This window comes from Heterocephalus glaber, unplaced genomic scaffold (assembly GCF_053883595.1).
Source record: "Heterocephalus glaber isolate CG9 unplaced genomic scaffold, H.glaber_assembly_v1.0 deba00001479, whole genome shotgun sequence".
Classification (NCBI taxonomy): Eukaryota; Metazoa; Chordata; class Mammalia; order Rodentia; family Bathyergidae; genus Heterocephalus; species Heterocephalus glaber.
This window is the reverse complement of record NW_028258316.1, coordinates 4,418,167-4,434,528: the sequence shown is the minus strand read 5'-3', so window position 1 is coordinate 4,434,528 and position 16,362 is coordinate 4,418,167. Positions and strand designations below refer to the sequence as shown.

General features: G+C 57.2%; 1 protein-coding gene and 1 long non-coding RNA gene across 23 annotated transcripts in view; one reads left to right on the top strand and one right to left on the bottom strand.

Annotated features, from left to right (window-relative positions):
* Positions 1 to 16,362, bottom strand: part of Rapgef1 (Rap guanine nucleotide exchange factor 1) — a 98,290-nt gene that overhangs the window by 51,471 nt on the left and 30,457 nt on the right. The window lies entirely within an intron of this gene.
* Positions 3,751 to 5,441, top strand: LOC147826040 (uncharacterized). 2 transcript variants are annotated; one of them, XR_015439813.1, is made up of 3 exons: positions 3,774 to 4,849; positions 4,938 to 5,075; positions 5,293 to 5,441. It is a non-coding gene; the product is annotated as an uncharacterized LOC147826040 (long non-coding RNA). The 2 variants fall into 2 exon arrangements; XR_015439812.1 differs by having other exon boundaries at positions 3,751 to 4,849; positions 4,938 to 5,441.

Genomic DNA, 16,362 nt, shown 5'->3' with positions numbered 1-16,362 from the left:
GTGCAGCTGGGCTGGGAAACATCTGGCAGTTAGTTCCTCATAAGATCAAACATTGCCATACAAAGCCCAGCAATTCTACTCCTAGGTGTAAATTCTAGAGAAATGAGAACATATTTCCATGTGACTTGTACCAAAAAAGTTCACAGCAGCATTATTCTTAACAGTCAAAAGGTAGAAACAACTCTAAGTCCAAATGTTCACAAATGAATAAAATGTAGTATATCCACGCAATGGAATATTATTTGTCCATGAAAAAGAGATTAAGTATCTATCCATATAACAACATGGATGAACCTAGAAAACACTATGCTAAGTGATTGTAACCAGTCATGAAAGACCACCTATTGTATGATTCAATTTATTTTAATGTCCCCAAGGGCTGTAAATGTGTTGTTCATGCCTATTTTCCCAATACAAACACAGTTCTTGGCCGGTAGATGCTCAGTAAACACTCAAAAAATGAACAAATCAACCAACCAAAACACCCTGGGGAGCCAGGGATTTAGCTCAGTGGCTCTGGCGCCTGCCTCGAAAGCGCAAGGTCCCAAGTTCGATCCCCAGTACGAAAAAAAACAACCAAAAACACCCTGGGGAGACGGGGAGGCTTCTTTTAGCAACAGCAGCAGTTCACAGAAAACACTTACTATTGGCTGAAAATCAAAGAACAAAACACTATCCTGTGAGAAGGAAAAATATAACTTTAAAACTAAAAAAGCACTACAAATTTTCCAGTAATTTATTACTTAAAAAGAAAAACTCTCCAAATAAGTGACAAAGCGCCACTCCTCCAGAGGAAGATAAACGACAGAGCACCTCACACTGCAGAACCCTAGCTGTGTCACCCCTGCTTCAGTGACTTAGTACGGCCAGAGTCAGCTCCTTGGCCAGAACTCTGTAGGTGCCAGGCAAGACCGGATGAACCTAACCAGCCCTTTGCAGATATCACGGAGCCCAAAGCTCCCTGGGCTCTCTCACTCACAGGCAGCCAAACTGAACACCAGTGTGGACGGAGACACAGAGGAAGCGCTGCGCCTGGCCCACTACTGGGCAGCTGGGGTGCCCAGGGCAGCAGGGCCCCAGGGTTCTGAGGTGGGTTGGGCCCCTCCACCCACCCCAGCAGGGTGAGTCTCACTTTCGGCTCACACTTCCTATTTTCTACCTCAGCGTTATAAACACCCAGTCACCCAGTCACGGTGGGCAAAGGGTGGGGTCAGGTGGCGAGGGCAGCTCCCCCTCTAAATCCCACTTGCTTTGTCCTGAAAACTGGGCTAAAGACTCTCTCCCTCTGGAAATGGCCTTGGTGACGCTGAGTGAAGGGGACGCCGCTGGGGTCATGCGTGCAGAAGCTGCCCCTGGGACTCTTCGCTTCCTGGGCTAGTGATTTGTGGCATGACGCCCGCTCAGCCGCGGCCGCCCTCCAGCCACACCTGCACAGGGACAAAGCCAGACGCTAGAGCCGACTAGGGGCCAGCATTTGTGAAATACATGGGAAATGACAGGATCTACTCAACATTTCTTACGAAAGCGGCTCTGTGTGAGACGACTGGTCCGACCCCGGCTGATGGGAGCGCGCAGGCACAGAGGCTAAGTCAGGGTGTGCGAGGGTCCGTGCGGTGAACGCACTTCTGATTTGTCGCGTATGGGACGCGACCCCATCACAGGTCGAGGTGCACCTGTGCTGACCAAAGTGCCTGGCACTCGGTTCCTGGCCAGCTGCCCCTGTGGGCGGGCAGCCAGGCTGACCACGCCCCGAATCCCCAGTGCCCAAGGCTCACAGATCTGCACCGGTTACTGAGCAGCGGCGAGCGCTTAGCTCCCTCTCCCAAGCACACCAGGGCCTCACAGATGCCCATGCTCCTCTCTGGTCTGTCTGCGCCCTCTCAGGTGTAACCTGTCTCCTTTTCACTCGGCTCACTGCTGCCCTGTGCAGCCCGTCTGATGCCAGCCTCAGATGTCCCTAGAAGACCAGCACATCCCTCACCAGCCAGGCTTGGAGCCGGAGGGGATGGCAGTGAGCTGCTACCGGACCGGCGGGCAGGTGTGAGCGGGGCCGTCTGGGCAGAGCCCTGGGCTTCCTGGTTCGCCATGACGGTCGGTCAGGGTCTCCAGAGCCCTGGGCTGGGTGAGCAGGTGTGGGGCCAGGGAGCGAGAGGTGCACAGCCCCAGGGTGACGACCAAGGTGGGACCAGGGCAGGCAAGGAAAACCCTCTGAGGACGAGCAAGTGCGGGGCTGGCCCTGACGATGACCAGAGGAACTGGGGGCTGGAAGGGAACCCCGGAAGTGGGTTCAGCCTCTCCCCTCCCTGCCAGCCCCTCCTGCAAGTCCAGTGTGTGGGGTGCAGCTGAGCAGTGTGGTGCTGCCCATAAATCTCTGTCCCCGGGTAGTCAGGAGCCACGAAACAGCCAGCTCCAGCCCCAGAAGTGATAAATCAGGTGGAGAAAGGAAACTGTCGTGACAAGCGAGTGTCTCAACTCTGGAAATTGAGGGCAGCAGGAACTAGGCCAAACCTTACTTACTTGGAGGCTGTCAGCTTTCTGTCTGCCCCGGGAGCCAGCAGCACCGGCCTCAGGGGATCGTCAGGGTCCCTCAAACTCCTTGTGGAGGCAGGGGAGGCTGGCGGCGGTGGCCAGTGGTAGCAGGGGGAGGGGCAGCACACGGCGTTTGCACAGCGCTGCTGATTGGGTGATCTCACCAACAGCGCTAGCCACAGACACGCACGCACGTGTGCACACCGCATGCTCCTCGGCCTCCTGCACAGCACAAGTGTCACCAGGGTGGAAGGCGACACCCAAGAGACACTCCTGCCTGTAGTATTCCCAGAGTGGGGCAGCTTCTCCAACCACTCTCCTGCCAGTCCTCAATCTTCACACTTAGGGAATTATACTGCAGATCTCATAAATCTTTCTTTTTAAGGATTTTCCAGGAGTAAAATTAAAACAAAAATTTAAAAAACTTCATGCATACATGTGCACAAGTCACAGAGAACTAATCAGATCCGCACACCTACCCACCCCCAACTCTGCACCCATGGGAGGGCCTACACCCAGGCTAGCTAGCACACAGCCCTGCCCGAGCACTGCCAGGGATGCAGGATGCTCGGCACACGTGGCTAGTGGCTGCCTTGCTGGGCAGAGGGCAGCAGCTGTGTCGGGTCCCCGCCTGCTCCTCTGCAGCAGGCAGTCACGTTCTGCCATAGTCTCCACTTGTATGCACGGCACAGCTGTACCGTCAGCTAGGAGCACTCCGTGCTCTGCGGAGACCCACACTCTCGCTGCTCACCCCACGGCAGGCCTGCTGCTCTTCTCACAGGCTGCTGGGCCAGTGCTTTTGCCTTCAGTGCTGTGACACCACGTGTGTGCCTGCTGTCCCCTCGGTGGATGGGGACTGTCCCGACTTTGCTTTTAGAACAATACTGCTGTGAGCATTCTCCTCCGTGTCTCCTGGAACATATGCAAGAGCTCTCTAGTGACACTGCTGGAACGTGGGCTGTATGCCGTGTGTCACTCCATCTCCATGTCACTGCTCTGCACATCCACCAGCACCCCGGGTAGCCAGGCACGCCCATTTCCTGTGCCACCCGCCCAGAGATGCCTGAGGCTAGCATGTCTTAGGGTGACCTGCACATCTGTGAAAGAAACTTCAAAAGTCACCGGCAAACCTTAGGGCGTCACTACTGGCCAGTGTGGCATTTACACCAAAAAAGGTCAGACTCCCCGGGCCTAATCCGCTCGTCATTTGTTCCAGAGGAAGAGTAGCCCACAATCGCAAACAACTTCTGTGTAAGTGACTGTGGTGTTACCAACAGCCACTTTCTTGGGCAGCCTGTGGGCCGCAGATCTCTCCCTGGGAGAAAGAGCAGGTGGGGGGGAGGCGCCCGGGCCTGCCCACAGAGCTGTGCCACAGCCAAACACCACGCAGGGGAAGCACACAAAGCAAGGTGATCTGCCAAGTGCCACATTCCATGCTCAGACGTCCACCTCACCCCTTGGCCAGGCCAGGCAACAAGCTCTGCCTGCTGCTGACAAATGTGAGCATCAACTGGCCCTCTTCAGATGGCACTTGGAGCGGCAGCTGGGATCCAGACTTAGCTGTGGTTTCCGCCAGGGCTTAACTTTCCCCTGGGGTGGGGGAGGGCTGCTAAGCATTGGCCATGGAACCAGAGTCAAGGTCGTAGGGCAGCCCGTCAGGCAGCTCCAAAATGACGGTGGCCAGTTTTGAGAACCCCTGGGGCCATGGTTTAAGTTCTTGGTATTCATCCTACACTGGGATTTAAAGATGTTACCTAATCAACACCCCCACTTGCCAGATGCCTAATAAAGAAGGTGGAGTGCAGAAGTGACTTGGGGACATTAGAAAGAACTTGCCGAAATGTAACAATCTCATTTTTTTCAGTGATTCACATATCCCAGGCAAATGCTCTACCCCTGAGCTACACCCCCTGCCCAGGTTTTAGATTGTTCAGATCTGACGGGGAGGAAGGGTGTGGTGGACGGGTGGTTGGGCCATGAAGGGAGCAGCAGCTGGCTTGCTGTGACCTTGGCCACTGGCCTGGACAAACTGTCCTGCCTAGAGAGGAGGCAGAGCTGTGGACCGATCTGTAACAAAGGCTTCAGAAACAGCAGCCACCACTGCCATCTGATAACATCACATCTCTGCCAACACTTAATAAGGCAAGAGCTAAAAACAGCCTGGCCCAGACGCGCCAAAAGCAACCCGGTGTTTCATCTTTTCCTAACGACTTCCACATTCAAAGCTCCTGCTCTGCTTGGTATAGAACTATTCACGTGAAAACAGGGAGCATGATGTAAAGTTCTGCAGCAGCAAAGGCTCTGTCTGACAAGAAAATCTGTTCGTATTTTCCATCTGCTCCCAAGTGCTGATACCTCCACACACTGCCCGTGGAAATACTACATGTATCTTTTTTCTTTCTCGACAGCAAAAGTAAAATAGTCTCGTAAAATTCAAGTACTGGACCCAGAGTGAAGCCTCGTGAGTCCGCACAGGGCGGAGCTGACCATTTTCTTGCTGGCTGTGAGCGAGTGGTACATGGTGGACATCTATCCACGTGAGCATGGTGAGCGGCTGGACGATGACCCACGGGCACTGTGCACCAGCCCCGGGGGGGGGCGTGGGCTCAGACTGAGGGGGTGGTGTGCAGGGACTTGCGATGCGATTCTACACATGACACCCAGAGATGGCTCTGCTGTCCTTCAGGGCACTCTGGTAGGAGTTACTTGGGTTGAGAGCTGGGAACAGCTAAGAAAAGTGGCCTCCCTGTTCTCCGCCTACAGGTTCCCTGAGGGAACAGGTTCTCTGGGCCAGGATGGGCCACGGGAGCCTGACGGAGCCGTGCACACAATTCAAAGCCATTATTTTTACCCTGGTTTATCTAGAATGCTACCATTTCAGTAAGTAATGAATAAAGCTACCACAGACGAGCGATCTAAGCTTCTCCTTCCACACCATGCTTCCGGCACCTCCCTCCCACTTGGGCCGTGTCCAGCAGCCCTGGCCCTCCCTTTCATGCCGAGGAAGCTCTCACCTACCCGAGCCTGGGTGGAGCAGACCTGCTTTCGGTGGCACTGAGTCAGAATTCTGGCCCTCACGTCCTACCTGGGCTCATCCTGAGTGGCCCCTGGGCCGGGGCTACACTCCCGGGGGCAGAATGCTTTGCAAGGCTTGGACAGGTGCGGAGGAGAGTTATGGCCTCACGATGTCTCAGTACAGGGACTTCTGAGCCCCAGCTGCCCCACAGGAAAGTGGGTTTTCCCTGGAGGTAGGGAGCGCAGCGTTCACCGAGTCACTGCAGCCACGTGGCTCTGCTGGGGGAGGTGCGCACAGAGGGCTGCACCCACCCACCTACCCACACGTCCGCTGTCAGTGAGCCCCCGGGAGTGAGGGACGCTGGCCTCTGGGGCCTCACTTCTCTCCTGTGTAAGACGGGAGTCGTCAGGAGGTCAGAGACCACACTCTGCTATCCCAGCGCCATACTCACACAGAGTTGGTGTTTAGAAACACCACCCATTCAGCTCAGTGGTTCCACCGCCTGCCTTGCAAGCACAAGGACCCGAGTTCGATCTCCAATACCAACCAAAAAAACCCTAAATAAATATTTTAAAAGTAAAAATAAAAAGGGCCGGGATATAGCTCAGCAGTGCTACCGCCTGCCTCGCAAGCAAAAGGTCCTGAGTTCAATCCCCGGTACCAAAAGTAAATAAAATAAAATAAAGAAACACCACCACAGGCACCCAAATGCCACCACGGAGTGGACACCAGCTCTTAACACAGTAGGATCATAAATGGGGCAATTCAGCACTTGCCGATCTTGTAGGACTTAGGGCCGCAGCCTCTGGGAAGCACACGGATGACCTGTGGGAGCCCCTGCCCCTGTCAGTTGGCCCAGATGAGATTCCACCCTAGAGCCCCAGATTCGCATTCACTCGATGACAGGCAGCCAGCAGCTGCTCTCCAAATGCCCTGCTACGTGCAGTCATTCCCTCCTCGTGCCATCACCAGACGGGAAGGTTTCCGTTACGTCTGGAAGGTGAACAAACTGGGCGCAGTGCATCAAAGACCTGGGCCAAGGTCACAAGGTGAAGCCAACCAGGTTTGGTGGCCACGCCTGTCATCCCAGCACTTAGGAGGCTGAGGCAGGAGGACAGCCACAAGTTTGAGGCCAGCCTGGACTACAAAGTGAGTTCAAGGTCAGCCGGAACTGCATAGCGAGACCCTGTCTCAAAAAAAAAAAGTGAAGCCCAAACTCCCCCTGCCCAAATGCAGAGAAAAGGTGAGGCAGTGTCGGCCGGTGCTGGGGCTCTGACAGTACGCTGTCCCCGCACGGAGCATTTCCTTCCCACTGCCAGGAGGGGTGGCATCCAGACCACAACCTCAGGCTCACAGCTCTGCAACGGTGGATGAATCACCGTTCCAGTTTTACTTCCAGAGACAACAGACCCACAGTCACAGAGGAAGACTTCATCCTGAGCAAACTTCCACACTCCTCGGCCTTGGGGTAAGGGGAGCACAGGAAGCAGAGTCCGCCTTCTGTCCTTCAGGTGCAGCCATCTGCAGCGCCTGTCCCTCAGGACCAGTGCTAGGCTCAGGGGCAGAGGCGGCAGCAGCAGGCCAGCTGGGCACCCAAACAGCCCTTGGCCTGCCTGGGCCACCGCGGCCTGCCCTACAGCCCCTGCGCCACAACACTGCCAGCCAGGGCTTGGAGCTCTGCTTGCTCAGGGACCCTGAGGGCGCAATGCTGCTCTCTGAGACCCTCATCAGGGGGACAGAATTTGTTTGTTTATACCTGGGAAGGAGCTGGGAGCCACTGGAGGATGAGCCCACTGGGCAGAGGAAGGGAAGTGAGAGAAGAGTGGGCCAGTGCCGTCCTGCCTGGGACCTCAGGGAGCAGGCCGCCTCAGACAGGGCAAGCCAGGCCTCACACGAGTCCGGGCAGCCCCAGCAGAGGACTTGGCCTTGGGACGAGGCCAGCCAGCTCCTTCCTCGGCCCACGCTCCTGGCCACATGGCCAGGACCATTTCCCATTCACTGAGTGGCCCCACCACTGGTGCTCACGGGGCCAGGTCTCAGGGGAGCCCTGGTGGCCTCCAGGCTGGGTCCCCTGCCCTCTCCTCACAGGCTGAGCACAGCCAGTGCTAGGATTTGAACCCCGCGCATCTCACTGTCAGCCATCAGTCTCCCAGCCGAGGGGAGACACAGGCGCAGAAGAGGGTGGTGTCCACTGCTGCCCCAGAGGAAGGGGATCAGCATCCCACTAAGTACAGGGTGCAGCCTCTCCCTGGCCACCCACCTGGTTGGCATGGGCCTGTCCGTGCCCACCCCAAAGCCACAGCCTCGCACGAAGCTGAGCAGCGTGCTCAGCCACTCCAGCCCAGTGGAAGGCTGGCAGGGCCAGTGTGCTGCACAGGCCGGCAGGGCGCTGTGAGCAGCGGGTGCAGCAAAGGCCCGCGCCTGCCAAGGGAAGAGGCCACATCACCCTGGCTCCCACCTGGGCGGTGGGGCTGGGGTGGGGCCTCCATCTGTAAGCCGTGGGGAGCGGGTGTCTCACGGATGCCTGGGGTTGCCAACCTCGGCTCGGATGCAGGAAAGGGGCTTTCCAGAGTCAGAGGCTCCCGGCTCTCACTGCACCTGCACCTGATGGGTCTGTGACTGACAGCGCCTCACGCCCACTAAGAGGCTTATCAACTGTGCTTTTAAAACAGCCACCCCTCTCCGGGCAGACGCCTTCACCTCCCTCCAAGCGAACCTTCCTTGCCCACAGCCTGCCCCCTTCAGGGAGTACTTCCAGAAAAACTGGGGTGCAGGGGATCCATTTTCAAAAAGTTTTGGGAGTGGAAGCTGAGGCAGGAGGAATATTCAAGCCCAGGGGTTCCCTAGGCCAGCCTGGGACATAACAAGACCCCATCTCAAAACAAACAGACAAAACAAATCACACACCAAAAAATAAACCGTCAGCAGCTGCACCCTGGAACCCTCAGAGCAGGAAGCGGGCAGCACGCTTTCTGGACAAGGACTCTCATTTCCCACTGTTTTCTCTTAAATTTTCTTTTTTTGGTACCGGGGATCAAACTCAGGACCTTGCACTTGCGAGGCAGGCAGCAGAACCACTGAGCTCAATCCCCAGCCCCTCTTAAAATATTTTTTATTTTGAGATAGGGTCTCACTAAATGGCTATTTAGGAACTTGTGATCCTCCTGCCTCAGCCTCCTGAGCACTGTGATTACAGGCACGAACTAGGTCTCCTATTTTAAAGAAGCCCTACCCTTGGGCTGAGGGCTGGTCCCTTGGGCAGCCAGGGAGAAGGACACAGCCTGGCCAAGAGGGGACAGGGGCTGCCCGGAATGCAGGCCCTGCCACAGGCACTCACTCACCCACAGGGAGGTAAATCCAGGCTGGGCCCGGATGCAGAGATGGGAAAGGCCGCTTAGGTCCAGCTCAGGGGGACCTGGCTGTCAGGGTGGAGGGCAGGGGCTGACTGCTGATGCTCAGGGTGGCCTGGTCCCTGCCAGGCGGGACACTGTCCCGAGGCTTGGGGGCCTCCCCTCCTGGGGGAGTAGCCGGGGACGCCAGGGGTCAGGCCCCACACCGGGACCACAGACGCTGGCTGAGCTTCCTGCGGGCCGTGCCGGGAAGGCCTTCAAGCCTAATGAGGCAGTGAGGCACGCAGCCTACCCACTCCACTCTCCACCATCTCAGCAGGTGAACCTCACGGCAGACCCGTGTCCCCACCTCCCCTGGGTGACAGTCGGTGTCAGCTCCAGCCCAGGACAAAGGACTCTGAACCAGGGGACTGCAGGAGCTCCTGGTAAGGGCAGGGCTAGGCTGCTAGAAATTCGGAGGGACAGCAGGGCACGGCCGACTCCTTGCAGCGCCCCCACCCCCCAACAGAAGGCCAAGGCCGATCAGCACCATCGTGAGGTGCGAGGCCCAGCCCCAGCTACTGAGGCCTGCGAAGCACTGTGGCCTACAAGGGAGTCAGCGTGCCCGGCTCCCTCAGCCCGGGCCGAGCAGCAGCTCATCCAGAGCGCAGCGAAGTGGTCGGGATCCGGCTCCTCTCTGCTTAACGACCGACCAGCTTGCTTACACCGGCTGCAGTGTGCCCAGCACCTAGGCTGGGCTGGGGAAAATGTGCTCTCGCCTCGTCACCTCCCCTCCCCAGGAGCTCTCCAGGGAGGAGGGCAGGGCGAGTAGGACCGGGCTCTGGCCTGGGGAGGCGCACACAAACCCACTGCCAGCTCAGGTCTGTGGTCAGACGACAGCAGACGGGGGCAGTCCCTGCCTCGCTCCTGGGACACAGAGCCCAGCTTGTGATCTTCAGCGCAGGACGTCAAGTCTGAGGGCCCGAGAGGTCAGCAGGCCCTGGACCTAGGCCGAGGGCAGCGCCAACGTGGGCCCAAGGGCCAGTGTGGCTCAGGAGCAGGCCCAGCTGCAGGCGGGCACTAGTCCTGGGCTGACCTGACTCACTGTCCTGTGGAAACATGGTAACTTCAGGGCCTCCCAGCAAATCCCAACTGACACTTAACCACATTTTATATCTGAGGTGGAAAACCCACACTTCCTAAACAGAAGCCAAAGTGAACTGGGAAGAGAAGGGACCTGCCCAGGCCCCAGGCGCAGCCCTTCCAGATCTCAGCTGTGCTGAGGAGGAGGAGAGGAGGTGGCGAGAGCCCACCGCTCAGCAGAGGTCCCAAGCCCCGGTGACCAGGAAGGACGTGTGGAGTCTGCTAGGAGGTGGCTTCATCCGCCATGGTGTGGCCCTGCTGCCTCCTCAGGGTGAGGGCGCCCGAACCCTGCCTGCCCGGGACTCTGAGCTCCGGGCTTGCCGGGGCAGGCATGAAAACCTGTGCACCAGTCTGGGCTCTGTGTAAGGAACACTGGGTCCAGCAAGGGATGGGAATTTTTTGAGGCTCCATTCTACAGCATTTTAGGTTCCAACTTTCTTTGCAAACTGAAGCAACACCACAGAGCAGGGATCATCTAGTTTCTTGATAATAATATTTCTGTATTCTTTGTGGTGGGGGTTGAGAAATGTTCTTAAATTTTTCATCAAAACAAAAATATTAGCACAGAACCTTGTGTCCCAAAGCTTGGGTGCTGCCCAGGCTGTTTCGGAGGGCTGCTTGTCCCGGATCTCCAGCACACATTTCCTGGGGCATGGAACCTGGCCGACGGAGGAAGGCTGGCTCTGCGAAGGGGAAGGGTGGTGCTGCCTCGGTCCAGCCTCTGCCCCAGCTCCCACCCGAGGAAGCCAACCTGGCAAGACAGCCCTAACTCTGGGGCATAACCTGGCCCCTCTCGCCAGGTACCAGAGGACCTGCGTGTCCACGCCGGTTAGGACACAGCTCGCTCTGCCCGGTTGTGCCCTCAGCAGGCAGGGGCTGGAGGAGCTGAGCGGTGTGGGTTGGCGAGGGAGCTCGCCCAGGTGAGTGCGGTGTCCGACACTGCTCCCACCCGTGCCGGCCGCCTGCTGAGGACAGCCCTCTGCCACTCACTGCCATTCTCCCTCCTCGTCCTCGGAGAAGCAGCACCCTGGGGAGGAGGGTGACTTGCAAGAGGGCAGGTCCCAATACATCCCCAGGGCGGCCTGGGGCTAAGCCCAGCGCAAGGGAGATGGTTGGCCTTAGGACGGCTTCCTGGGGGAGGCCCCAGCAGCGGCTGCTGGAAAGCGTGAGGATGCACAGGGCCAGTGGCATCTGGAGCTGTGAGGCTCACAGCGGCTGGCCAGGTCTGGTGAGCTTCTGGACAATGTGGTGGACTGAGTGATATGTGTGTGTGGAGGGACAGCGCTGGGTCGGGGGACCAGGAGGCCAGGCACAGGGAGCCAGCAGGGAGGGGCTGGGCAGAGCCTAGGTGCTGCGACACAGGTCCAGGTGCGGGGTCGCTCCCTGCACCGCTAGGAGAAGGCGGTCACTCAGAAGTCTGCACTCACAGTACCCGGGATGGGGAGTGCACAGGCAGTCCTGAGGGTGGGGCGTGAGCCAAGTCCATGTGACCCAGAGGGCTGCAGGACGTGCAGGTGAGGAGGGACAGCAGGCGAGCACCAGCCACGTTGTCAGAGAGCACTCCGGCCACACCACATTCCAATTGACTCCAAGACGGCGGCACATATTCTCTTCACAGCCACTTTGCAGGTGCAGAAGAAAGTGAAGTCCAGAGAAGAGAACCAGGCCCAAAGTCAGAGTGACAGGGAAACGACCAGGACATGAGCTGCGTGGCCATAAACCCGAAGCACAGTCAGGGACGGTGGTGTGGGCAGGGAGATGGGAGACCTCACCCCAAGACGGCTTCTCGGCATCTCTCCACTGGGTCCCCGGGGCTTCCTGTCACCCAGAGGAGACAGCAAGGGCTGTCTCATGGGGGGCCCACATGGGGGCCCACCAGTGCGCCCCACCCGATGGCCAGGAACCTTCCTCCGGGTCCGTGCCAAGATTTCCAAGATGGGAAGGGACCTCGGGGATGGGACTGCACTCGGCTCCCCACCAAGCTTCTCCCTTGGTGGGTGGCAGGTGCCGGGTCACAAGGCTGGCTGGCCTAGTCCCGCGGGCAGACGTGCCTACTGGCCAGGACAGAGCCACCTAGGCTCCCGCTCTGTCCCAAGTTGTCAACTGGCCGGGCCTGGTCCCCAGGAAAGGAACAGGCACACAGTCACCACGACAGCACTGGGGGCTGCCGTGTGGGGACATCGGAAGGTAGTTCTCTCCCTGAAGCAACTAGTTTTTTAGGCTTTTTTGAGACAGTGTCTTGCTTTGCAGTGCAGGCTGGCCCTGAACAATGTAGCCCAGGTTGGCCTTGAGCTCACCGGGATCCTCCGATCATCCTGAGTGCTGGGATTACAGGCGTGCGGCGTGCGCCACCACAGCCAGCTTGGCCACTAGGTTTTTTTAGACAGGGTCTCACTATGTAGCCCAGGCTGGCTGTGAACTAGCAGCAATCCTGCCTCAGCCGCCCCAGGGCTGGATTACAAGTGTTCACCACCATGCCCAGCTGGCCACTAGTTTTATCAAGGAGGCAAAACACACTCTCCAAGTTGCTTTTCTCATTTGGAAAGTGAGGGCAGCCGCCCAGGCCAGTGGTTCTCAAAGTGTTGTCCTCACAGTGGCAGCGGCTGCTTCCCCAGGGGCCCCTTAGAGGCGCATGCTCAGCCTGCACTGCGTTCTGGGTCCACAGCCTGCCACGGACTTAGCCTGCGTACCTGCTGCTGTGCAGACCCACGCTTCTCTCCCCGCCACCCGCCACGCTGTGAACAGCGCTATCTGGCAGAAGCGCCCGCTGTGAGCGGGCCATGGGGACCAAGCCCGAGTCTGCCCCGTCTGCCCGGTGCAGCGCTGTGCACAGGGCTGCACCATGGCTCTTCACCGGTCGGGCACTGGGTAAGCAGCCCAATCAGATTTTCCTACAACTTTCCTCCTCAGCTGGTCTTCTTCCACGACTTGCTGTACTTTTAAAAATAAGGTGTTGCATTGCTTCTCTGGTGTGAGACACCGAAAGTGGAAACGGGACTAAAATGTGCAACAGATACTGGGAAGTGGGAAGAAAGTGTTCAGACGGGAAGGGGAACAAGGGAGGAAGGAAGGAGAAAGGAAGGGACGTGAAAATAGAAGGAAAAAATGGAAACAGAGCTTTTGTACCTAGGGAGGGGAGGGGTGTAAGGGGGGATGGGGTAAAATAAAAAATAAAAGTAAGGAGTCCTACAACTCACAGAGGTGAAAGGCATTGTTACTGATGAGAGACAGCACAGTGTGAGTCAGGTTAGCACCTCGGGCGGGACCCCAGGCTGGCACAGGCCCCCCATGCACCGCTGCTGAGGGACGCCGGAGCCCCGGAGCCTTGTGTGTCCAGCTAGATAAGCGCAGAAAGCTGACTGCGGACAGTAGAGGAAAACAGAACAGTGGCATGGACTTCTTCCTCCTGAAGCACTTTCAGTGACTCAGAGTTCCATAGGCCTAGAATGTTATTCTAGGCACAAAACAACAAACACCAAGTGACATTTTTAGCAGTCCATTTTGTTTAGGACTTGTACACAGGAAATGCAAAAGTAAAAACCTAAGAGGAAAGACGAAACCAAAGGACCATAAATTCTCCAGACAGGACTGAACCGAGCTCCTCCCTTCCGCCTAAGGGTGCTGCCCGGACCTGTGTGGAGAGCCAGCCCTCCCTCCTCTCTCCCCGCCCAGCAGGCCCGCAGGAGGCAACAAGGGTCCTGGCCCACATGGAACCTACAAGGACTCAACGCCGGTTCGGGTTTGGTCCAAAGTAACTTCCCCTAAATCAAAAGGACAGCAGGGATTTGAAAGTGGAAATCGGGGTTCTCCTGAACCGCACAGGCCAACAAACTCCTGTTCTGTGAGTGAAAACCACTCAGTGAATAATTAGCCTGAGACTCAGAGCTGCTTCTGCTCAGAAGCTGAGTCAAAACAAACCCAGACTCAGTGTGCAAGTTACACAACAGTCCTTTCTCTGACGCAGGTGTTTGTTCAGGCAACACTGACACAGAATAAGGCAGTTCAGACCCCAGCGACAGCAGAAGCGTAGGACACAAAGATTTTCAGCTCTGGGTTCCCTAGTGACCGAGGTAAAAGGTAAGCAAGACGGGCTGGTCCCGTCCACCACAAGAAGGTGGAAGAATGCAGCGGCAGCAGCGGCAGCAGCGGCAGCGGCAGCTTTTCCCAGCACGGCCCTCTGGGAGGCAGTGTGAGGAGGGTGTCAAGCACCCGGGAACTGGTTCTTCCGCCTCGGTCTGACGAGATCGACGCTTCTATGCTTCTATGTGGCTTCCTTACCAACAGGTACTTCTGAGGGATGCGAAACTGTCAACGCAGCCCCGTGTGGCTCTCAGGATCGGCCCTCCCAGAGCACAGGAACACGTCTCCTCCCATCTATGCCGGGCGGGGCCCAGCAGGCCTTCCTCCGAGAGCACTGCTCGAGGACCGCACTGGGGCTGGGGTTTGCTCTCACTGCGTCCCTTGCTTTTGATGAATGAAACTGGACAAGCTCAGAAGGGCAGCAGCTGCACAGAGCAGGCCAGACCAGGATGTTGGACATTCGGGGAAGGAGAAGGCTGCCTCCCTGAGGCCCGGGACCCGCAGCTCGAGTGCAGAGACCCAGTCCGCCCGGGACCCAGGGACAGGCGGGTGGGCAGTGACCCTCAGTGCCGCTCCTGGAGCCAGCAGATCCCAGACTGCGAGGTATCTGCACCTCAGGGATGGCCCAGGCCAGCAGCATGTGGAAACCTGCCGAGTATCTGGACAGAGATGCTGTCAGGGCCCAGACAGAGCCCAGGGAAAAGAGGACGGGAGCAGGAGAGGAGCCTGGCGGCTCCCAGGGCCTGTGTCACCTCGGCCTAGGTCAACCCTGCCCTGGCTTCTGGGTGAAATTCAGGGTCACCAGTGAGGAGAGCCTGGCTGTGGGCCAGAAGCTCAAGGCCAGGCCAGGCCCGGCTCCACCACCAGGCAGCCCTGCGAACGCCAAGTTTAACACCCTCGAAGCGCAGCGAGGAGAAAGGACAGACTGGAGCACCCTCCACAGCGCGGCTGTGAGGAGAGTGCGCTCCCAAGTCTGTTCACGAAAGGGCCACTCAACGGATCAGGAATACCCTTTTGTATCATCCCAGCAATGGGCTGCATTAAATTAAACACTGATGCAATTATTTTACCTAAGGTACCATTGACATGCCATTTGTCAAGTGACTACGGCCGACCTCTCCTTTTTTGTTGTTGTTTTTGTTTTTTGGTTTTTTTGGTACTGGGGATTGAACTCGGGTCCTTGTGCTTGCGCAGCAGGCGGTGAAACCACTGAGCTAAATCCCGGGCCCCTCCTCGTTTTTTGAGACAGGGTCTTGCTATGTTGCCCAGGCTGGCCTTAAACTCCTGGCTCAAGTGACCCTCCAGCCTCAGCCTCCCAAATAGCTGGAACTACAGGCGTGTACCACTGCACCCACCTAAATGACCCAAAAATTTAAGGGTCTCTTTCTTTCTTTTTGTTTTTGGTAGTGGTGGAAATTGAACCCAGGGCCTTACTTCATAGATATGCTAGGCAAGTGCCCACTGAGGGGCACCCCCGGTCCTAAGGACAAATTTTAAGGGGAAATATCTACTGCAGATTGGTAAGGCTGGCCTGGATTTTTATAATGTAAATTATACAGCACGAATGACCAGCTCAAATTTCCTTCCTTCCTTCCTTCTTTGTGGTACCAGGCCTTGAACCTAAGGCCTTTACACTAAGCTACATCTGGAGCCCCATTTTTTAATTAGTATTTTCTACCTTGAGACAGAGTCTTGCTAAGTCACCAAATTGCCCAGGCCGGGCCCAGACTTTTGATTCTCCTGCCTCAGCCTCCCAGAGTGCTGAGATTACAGATGTGCACCCCTACACCCCACTTCATTTTCTTTTTTTTTGGTACCAGGGATCGAACTCGGGTCCTTGCGCTTGCACAGCAGGCAGTGAAACCACTGAGCTAAATCCCTGGCCCCACTTCATTTTCTTACGAGCACAGAACACTCAGCTTTCCTGAACTGGAAACAGCAGAACAGATACACGGAAGCGCGCCAGCCACTGTGCGGCAGCTTCCGGGGACCCCTGCAGCTCTCACACGGCCCAGGCCAGGGGCCGCCGCCACCGCCACGAACAACAAATTCACACATCCCGGCAAACAGTGCCAAGGAAGAAATGGCCTCCTCTCCTGCACATCGTATACAAGGGCCAGGATGCTCCACTTCCACCTTGACATGATCACTTCTCCTGCGAACAGAAATTAACTTGTCAATCCTGACACCGTGTTGCCACACTGGTCCCCACAGCGTGGTGACCAAAGCCTGCGGCCACTTGGGCTGCTCAGGAGGAGGCTTCCT